Below are 9,712 nucleotides of genomic sequence, written 5' to 3'. Positions count from 1 at the left end.
TAAAAATATAAGAACATTACTCATGTTTCTGGAGGTCAAGATGGATGGATGTTCAGTAAGTTACACCTACTCTCATGGAAGTTGTTGTTGATGAAGGCCATGAAGGTTAACTTCTTGATCAACCTACACTGGCTGTATCCAGGGACACACTCTATGTTCTAAAGCTTGTATTAAACAGATAATGCAAGAAATACCTACATTCAGAATTTGTGAGGTACCTTTGAAAATTCAATGAAATCTTAATATAATAATTCTCTCCATAGTTTGTTTTATATATATCATGGTGCAAATTCTGACCCTCGATTCATTATAACCCTTCAGAGTTTCTCTGTAAAACTGGAAGCTGTCCTTTTTCACACCTCCTGTGTTATCACAAAGGGGTGCCATTCTATTTAACAATTTATGAGATTGCTAGTTGTAAATGCACTTGTAGCAGTGGTAGACATGGGAGAGCAACAAAAATCTCAGGTTTGTTCAATGATTAAATAATTAAAGCTCATCAATACATTCACAAGGAATAGGAAAGAAAATCACACCCTGAACTCAGTGCCATTGCCACCTTGGAAATGTGAATCAGTTTGTATCCTTGTTAATTTGGTGAAATATACAGCTCTAAATTTGGATTGTTTTCTGAAAATAAACAGAACATATTCTGTTTACTTCACTATACTGTATTATATGACATGAAGTAGCAGGTTAAATAAATATGATTTTTAAATGTAAATGATACTATTATTATATGTCCAGTAAAAAATGTCTTTAAAACAAGTGAAAGAACTCATGTTTTGTGTCAAATGCCTTCAAATTACCAGAATCTCTCAAGATTATGATGATTCTAGTAAGTTTGGTAAGGGATATAATTGACATAATTTGTAGTAAAGGTTGAAATAATATTCGGAAAATGCATTAGCAATAGTGTTAAGATTTGAATTCATTCATCAGTATAAAAAGCATTAAAATGCTTTGTTTGTTTTGCTTTGTTTTTGAGAAATACAGACTAGCACCAAATCAAGAGAAGGACGGCAACCCCACTTTCAAAAGGCATATATCCTTGAGAAAATTAGATATGTATAGAAAGTTAAATAATAGAATGGTTGAATAGTTATAGATCATATAACACCATAGAAAAATGGATATCATGATGCAAATATGTGATTAAAATAGGAATCCAATTAGCATTAAATATATTAAGTGCTATGAGGTCATACTACTGAGTGAAGTCTTGGTGTTGCCAAGAAAACTTCACAGGGAAGTTTGAAATTAACGAGCATTAAAGCACTGGTAGGAAATGGGCATGTGGAGAAGCTAAGGAAAGGCTCTTAGGAAGGGAGAGGTGGAAAAAACGGGGGCGAGTGTGGTGTAACAGACACCCAGGGCAAAGAGGAGAGGGGAATCCAGTATTAATATCAGGTAGTGACAAATTAGTCTGGATACAATCATCTAGATTCAGATACTTATGAAGAGGAATAGTGGGAAGTAAGATGGAATGTTAAATTGAGGAAAGGATGGGACTCCTTCAGTCAAACTCTTATTGAAAATTTCCACTGAATGATAGTCTTTCACTTTTGACCTTTGGTGGTGTATGGACTTCTGGTAGATTGTGCTAGATGTCTTTAATTCCCTGTTCAGTCCATCTTCTCATATACAGAATCAAAATGTAGAGCTTTGTACAAACTGGCTTTTTCTAAAGAAGTCTGCAGGTAACTATGAAATCAATTTCTGGAATGCACGTCTCAGTTTGTCTTTTATCTTAACTGTCTACTGGGCATTTATACATTGAAATCCTGCTACTCCTTCCTCTAATCAGGTCAAAAATGAAATTCTTCTCCATTCTGGATGCCCATTTTCCCTGTACTTGTCAGAGGTGCTGCAAGGCAGTTTCATCATCACAGCTGCCTGGGCTCTTCTCCCATATATAAAATGACACTATAATTGATTTTCTAAGTGAAAGGAGTGCTATCAATAACTACATGGACACAACAGATATAAACTGGTTGTTCCTGGGAAACCAGGGTTAACAGTCACCCTATTTAATATTTCTGTCATTAAATTCTGACAATTCTTTAATTCTCTTAATTTTTCATTGCTTCTGCCCCCATCCATACACTGAGTTCGATAGCACCCTCCTCACTTTCTTGCTAATCTCTCCCTTGTGATAAATATACCCAGAACTCCATTTCTGGCACCAACATCTTGCTCAAGAACCTACAGTGAATCTGCAGTGTTTCTCTCCCAAAGAATAAACTACTCTTTTTAGCTTTTTATGACCAGTTTGATCTGCATCTATCTACCTCCTGTTATGTCCTAAGCACAGCCATGGAGTCCCCAGAAGTATCCGAAAAGGATACTTTTTCTTTTTTTATGCTTCTGCAAATGCTACTTGGACAGCCCTAGAATGTTCACATCTACTCACCATGCCTTTCTATGTTTTTCTTCTAATCAAGTTGCTATATAATCTTTAAGAAAAGAATCAATCCTGCTTCCTTTCTTAGAGCCTTCTCTGATACTGAACTCTCCTCCAAACTGCTTAATAACCTTGCATCTAAATCCTTGATCAACCAATAAGTTTTTGCAATAGCACTCCCTTTTGCTACTACGATCATAGGTTTATGTTCCTAAACAAATTTCTTTAGCTCAATTGTTAATTCCTTGATGATACAGAATAGGGTGTCATATGTCATTCACATAAAGTGTGTTTTCAAATATATGATGAGAAATGTGTCTTTCCCATCAAAATCGCTTCTAGTTCCCCTCCTGCCTGCTCTCCCTTTGGCCACTTCTAGAAAGCAAAGCAAGATAAAAAAGCAAAGCACCTGTTTATTATTTCATATTTATCTACCTGATAAAATCTGAAGTACTGGCATACTCTCCTTAATAAAATAAATTCCAACACATGGCAGTATTAGTGTTCCATGTCTTCAGTGTCTATGCCCAATTCAGCCAAATCATTCTCAGAAAGACAAATCGTTTGCTTTCCTATGCATAATAGATTCATATATAAAAATTTGCTGATGGAGATTATTCCTGGTGAAATTCAAATCTGGCATTGTTCCCCATGCTTTTATATTATTCTACCTTTCAATTTGAGTGCCTTATGTAAACCTAGAGCTAGCAGCAGAGTCTCTGCTGGATCCTCCCTTTGGCTTGCTGGCCTAGCTGTTTACCCCCAGCCTCTGTTGCCCAGTCACAGTGGTTCTTGAATCAGTGTCTGTGATACACGGAACTGAGGGTGGCTCAGAAACTCTAAACTTCAGGGAAGCAGGAGCCACCTTTCCAGGTTACTATGAGGCCAACACCAACATGGCTCCTTCCCAAAGTTTGAAAGTAGGGGGATAGGGAAAAGCACCTTGCCTTGCTCTTTCTCTCAACTTCTAGAACATGCCTTACTCTTTGAGTCCTATTCAGGAAGAGAGCAAAACTTGATATCCCCTTGACGGATGTTTTATCTTATCTAAAACTGTCATAAGACATTTGGTCCACACAAAAATGTCCTTAAAATCTGGTCCTGTCCAAAACATCCGTAAGACATGTGGTTCATGCCAAAGGGTCCTTGAAGTTTGGTCCTATCCAAAATGTCCATGAGCATATTTGGTCTGTGCCAAATGATTCTGGACAGGACCAAATATTAAAGACCTTTTGGTATGGGCCAAATGTCTTATGGACACTTTAGACAGGACCAAATATCTGTTAACCTTGATATTCTACTTCTGATTTCCATTTTCTTTTTCCCAGTCCCTGGACATGAAAAAGGGGTAAGCTTTTTTTCTCTAGCTACCCTTCTTCTTCCCAATTTTAACAGTGGACTGGGCACTCTAAGAACTGGAGTCCCCAGGTTTCGGCCCTTGGCATATTGAAAGAGAGCACAACCTCCTTACACATAAAGCCAGCCTCTCATCAGTATTATCTTACAAAGAGGCTAAGTCTCAGTCTTCTCCTGCTGTAAACCAGATTTTGCAGAGCAAATTAAGACCCACCACTTTAATATTTGAAAATTAAATATCTGGATTTATTATGCATGAATTAGATAGAATACTTCTTTTTCCTAAATGACAGAAAAAATTCTTCCCAAATGTACTTCTCTGTGAAGGCACTGGTTTTCATAATTAAATCCTAATAGTGTGTAGCTACAAAGTTATGTCATATGTGTGGTTATAAAAATGCAAAGTTTAAGCTTCAATGTTCGATGCAGTTACCCTACATATCTTAAAAGAAGTTAAAAATACCAGCTTCCTATATATCATTATTTTGAGCAATAATTGTTGTTACTATTACTTATCTATTGTACCCTAAAATTTTTTGCTCAGAACAATGATGTTAATAATATACTGCTGGAAAGCAATCTACAGATCTGCAATACCTATCAAACTACCACTGGCATTTTTCACAGAACTAGAACAAAAAATTTCACAATTTGTATGGAAACACAAAAGACCCTGAATAGCCAAAGCAATCTTGAGAACGAAAAACGGAGCTGGAGGATTCAGGCTCCCTGACTTCAGCTATACTACAAAGCTACAGTAATCAAGACAGTATGGTACTGGCACAAAAACAGAATATAGATCAATGGAACAGGACAGAAAGCCCAGAGATAAACCCACGCACATATGGTCACCTTATCTTTGATAAAGGAGGCAGGAATGTACAGTGGGGAAAGGACAGCCTCTTCAATAAGTGGTGCTGGGAAAACTGGACAGCTACATGTAAAAGTATGAGATTAGATCACTCCCTAACACCATACACAAAAATAAGCTCAAAATGGATTAAAGACCTAAATGTAAGGCCAGAAACTATCAAACTCTTAGAGGAAAACATAGGCAGAACACTCTATGACATAAATCACAGCAAGATCCTTTTTGACCCACCTCCTAGAGAAATGGAAATAAAAACAAAAATAAACAAATGGGACCTAATGAAACTTCAAAGCTTTTGCACAGCAAAGGAAACCATAAACAAAACCAAAAGACAACCCTCAGAATGGGAGAAAATACTTGCAAATGAAGCAACTGACAAAGGATTAATCTCCAAAATTTACAAGCAGCTCATGCAGCTCAATAACAGAAAAACAAACAACCCAATCCAAAAATGGGCAGAAGGCCTAAATAGACATTTCTCCAAAGAAGATATATAGACTGCCAACAAATACATGAAAGAATGCTCAACATCACTAATCATTAGAGAAATGCAAATCAAAACTACAATGAGATATCATCTCACACCAGTCAGAATGGCCATCATCAAAAAATCTCAAAACAATAAATGCTGGAGAGGGTGTGGAGAAAAAGGACCACTCTTGCACTGCTGGTGGGAATGTGAATTGGTACAGCCACTATGGAGAACAGTATGGAGGTTCCTTAAAAATAGAACTACCATATGACCCAGCAATCCCACTACTGGGCATATACCCTGAGAAAACCATAATTCAAAAAGGGTCATGTACCAAAATGTTCATTGCAGCTCTATTTACAATAGCCAGGGGATGGAAACAACCTAAGTGTCCAACATCGGATGAATGGATAAAGAAGATGTGGTACATATATACAATGGAATATTACTCAGCCATAAAAAGAAACGAAATTGAGCTATTTGTAATGAGGTGGATGGACCTAGAGTCTGTCATACAGAGTGAAGTAAGTCAGAAAGAGAAAGACAAATACCGTATGCTAACACATATATATGGAATATAAGAAAAAAAAAGTCATGAAGAACCTAGGGGCAAGATGGGAAAGAAGACACAGACCTACTAGAGAATGGACTTGAGGACATGTGAAGGGGGAAGGGTAAGCTGTGACAAAGCGAGAGAGTGGTTTGGACATATATACACTACCAAACGTAAAATAGATAGCTAGTGGGAAGCAGCCTCATAGCATAGGGAGATAGCTCGGTGCTTTGTGACCACTTAGAGGGGTGGGATAGCAAGGGTGGGAGGGAGGGAGACACAAGAGGGAAGATATATGGGAACATAGGTATATGTATAACTGATTCACTTTGTTATAAAGCAGAAACTAACACACTATTGTAAAGCAATTATACTCCAATAAAGATGTAAAAAAAAAAAAAGATACTGCTGGAATTTTAAGAAATGAAAGCAGCCTGCTAATTCTTTCATTATTCTCTCTTTTCCTTTTAATTCAATGCTCATTCATTCAGCATTTATTAAAAACCTACTATGAATCAAACCCTTCATGGGGTGAAGCAATAGAGATGAAAGGTAATAAACATAGGTTCTCTATTAGAGGAGCTCACGTATTTATTGTTTTTGCTATACTCCTCCTTACTTTCATTTAATTTCATAATATAATATCTTCCCAAATATATAGCAAGTATTTCCCTGAATGAGTACAAATGAATAGCAGAGTCTAATAGAAGTCATTACCCCAAAACAGCAATGCTCCGCTATTCATTCATAAATTCAGTTGTTCATTCAAATTTTCATATGTTCATTTGTTCATTCATTCATTCAGAAAACGTTATTAAAGCAGTTACTGTGAGTTAACTGCTGTAGTTGGCCTCCGGGCATAAGCCATATATCTTGGCCTTCAAAGTGATGCCAGTCTACTGACTTAGTGTACATGATAGTGCCATAATAAAGGATTATGAATATGACACGGGGTGGGTGTTGGGGGTGAGATTGGAATCCTTCACAGAGGGATGGATAACGTGCATTGATGTTGAAGGAAGAGAAGGTCATAAAATATTTAAGTGAGGAAGGGCAGTCTTGTTCAAGTGAATTGTATACACAGAGGCATGGAGGCTGAGAAAACATCATTTTTTTAAGCTTGGAATGTTGAGTATGTCAAAGAGCCTACTGCAGTTTTGTTGGGCATAAAAATGCGCCCAGTGAAAGCATGACATTCCCTAGCCTTCCTTGCAAATGAGGGTGAAGAACAGCAGTGCAGCCCAGGCCTGGTCAGTGAGTTAAAAGTGTTCCTTGTCAAACAAGGCTCCAGGCAAACTCCTTAAAAGCAGAGCAGGCTCAGCTGGGATGGGCCTTTTGCCCTTTTCCCTTCCTGTTCTCCCTGCCTGGAATGTAAACATGATGCCCAGAGGAAGGACAACGCCACATCACCACAAGGTAACAAGCAAGTGCTGAGGATGATTGAGCAGAAAGATGCAAGGAGCCTGCAGCCCCGAGATAGGAGAGAACAGCTCTGTGGACCCTACACAGTCTATCACAGACTTCTCTCCCACCATCAGAGGGAAATGCCTTAAGTAGTTTTAGTTAAGCCATCGGTTTTCAGATTTGTGTTACTTGGGCAAACTGACGGTGTGAACCTGAGCAGACTAGACGAGGCCAACCATAAGAAGCCCTGCACAGTTATAGACTTTGAACTGTGTCTGGTAGAGGTTCTTTTTTTTTAATTTAAGAAAAGATCAGTTTATCAAAAGACCATAACGTCTTAAAATCACAAGTGTAAAACCATCAGGGACACAGGCAGCTCGTGGGGACCATGTGGAGATGCCAACACATAGTATTTTTTCCTCTTTCTGCTCCTGAATGTCAACCAATACGTTATTTACCTGAACTCTTTATGTTGTTTTTTTTGTAGAGGTTCTTAAACTCCAGTATGTTTGAGAACCACTGGAAGTGTCTGTTAAACTTTAGTTTCTGATGCTGGTCTTAAGACCACATTTAAACAAACAAACCAAACCCCACAAATGACAAAAAAATAAAAATTTTCTCAAATGTGTGGAAGTGGAGCAGTTGATGCATTTGATGCACTGGGTAGCCTTCCTGTTTCTCTTTCTCTTCCTTTCCATTTTCCTACCACTCATGGGGACACAAAACTGCTGCCCACAGTTTACAAATCCATATCTGTGACATCCATGTTCAGGCATAAGACTGATGAAGAAAGTATTTTATGTTTCATTTTGCAATCCTTAAATAGCACTTATCAAACTACTGTTCTAAGAACTTTAACAAGTACTAACTCATTTAATTTTTATAAAACTCTACATGGTAGGAACTACTATTACCCCAACTCATGGATGTGAAAACTTAGCGACAGAGATGGTAAACAGCTAGGTCACACAGCTATTAAGTGACTATGCTGCATCTCTAATCCTTGGCTATCATAGACTTATTATTTGCAGTTCCAACTACTTATCAGTGATCACAAAATTTCCATGATTTATTCAACTATAATGAGAATAAAGACATTACTACCCCTTTCTCACTCTCCGGCCATCTTGGTGGCTGCTCTTGGTTGGGGGCATCCCACAACTAAGGCAGGAAGATGGTGGCCACAAAGAAGATGGAGAAGTCACTGGAGTCGATCAACTCTGGGCTCTAACTGGTTACGAAAAGTGGAAAGTACGTGCTGGGGTACAAGCAGACTCTGAAAATGATCGGACACGGCAAAGCGAAACAGGTCATCCTTGCCAACAACTGGCCAGCCTTGAGGAAATCTGAAATAGAGTATTATGCCATGTTGGCCAAAACTGGTGTCCGTCACTACAGTGGCAATAATATTGAATTGGGCACAGTGTGTTGAAAATACTACAGAGTATGCACACTGGCTATCATTGATCCAGGTGATTCTGATATTATTAGAGGCATGCGAGAACAGACTGGTGAAAAGTAAATCGTGCACAATTTTTCTTTAATGAAATTGGCCAGAGCTTGTTTTAAAAATTAAAAAAAAAAAAGGCATTACTACCATATGGCTCTTCTGAGACATAAACATCTGGAGAAACAAAGATCTTGTAATGAAAGCATCTAGCATAAATTTATATCTCATGGGCTGTGATGTTGGTTTTGATAAGCAAGTTACCTTGCTAGCCTAGCTAATCCCCAAACATCTGTTTCTTAGTTTCTTAATTTCTGGGTTTTATGAATTTGATAATACTCAAAATTTACCTTGGAGCTGCAACCAAAGTAAATACTATGGATCTACAGTAGCATTTCCCCAAATATTTTTTCTCTTAAACATTTGTTCCACAAGATGCTAGATTTTAAACAGCCTTCCTGTTTAAATAAATTTGAAAAATATTAGGCTATACAAAGTCTTTACTACAGGATTTATCAGAACCTTAATATGAAAAAGTCCATTGTAAATCTGCAGAAGAGAAATATATATAGCATTCCCCAAACTTTGACCACAGAGGCCTTTTTCTCCTGGGTTTTTAGTGGTAGTGTTGTTCCACAGAACACAATTCTGGAAATGATTTCTTACTGTGCATTCAAATTTAAGATTTTTATTTTGTTCAACTTGAAGTAACCTATTTTGACAGAACTATTCATAAAAGATTTTTGCAAGCTGTGGGTATGTGTAGTCATGTAGATCACAGAGTAGAGGAAGAATAAAAAGAGAGAATGAAAACCTGTTAAATATAACTTTCCTTACCATCACAAGAAAAGTACTGTTTAATTTCTAAATATTCATATTAGTTTCTAAATTCCTTATAATCTGTTTTAGCATTTTGCTCTAAAATTTTTCTATTCCTGGCTTTGAAGTGTTCTGTTGTTTTCCCTTTGAGCTCTTCAAGATCTAGTGTTTTGTGTATTTCCCTACTTCTTTTTCTTTCTCTAATCATAAAGCTATAACTATAAAACATAAACGAGAGATTCATCACCTTCATCCAGCCAGGAGACATCTTTTTTCATCATCTGAAGTAAGTAGGAGAAGCAATCTTTATGTATGCAGGATAAAAATCAAACCATATTTTTCTTAATGAGCTAATAAATAAGGTGAGAAATGCTTCTTATTGAGAA

General features: G+C 37.4%; 1 pseudogene across 1 annotated transcript; it reads left to right on the top strand.

Moving 5' to 3' along the window:
• Positions 1-8,234: 8,234 nt before the first annotated feature.
• Positions 8,235-8,582, top strand: LOC309830274 (large ribosomal subunit protein eL30-like; annotated as a pseudogene). The gene has a single exon. The product of its transcript is annotated as a large ribosomal subunit protein eL30-like (transcript).
• Positions 8,583-9,712: the final 1,130 nt, after the last annotated feature.

The sequence above is a fragment of the Grampus griseus genome, assembly GCF_964374135.1.
Source record: "Grampus griseus genome assembly, chromosome: 11".
NCBI classification, from domain to species: domain Eukaryota; kingdom Metazoa; phylum Chordata; class Mammalia; order Artiodactyla; family Delphinidae; genus Grampus; species Grampus griseus.
The sequence above is the reverse complement of the archived record's forward strand: the minus strand, read 5'-3'. Positions and strand labels throughout refer to the sequence as shown.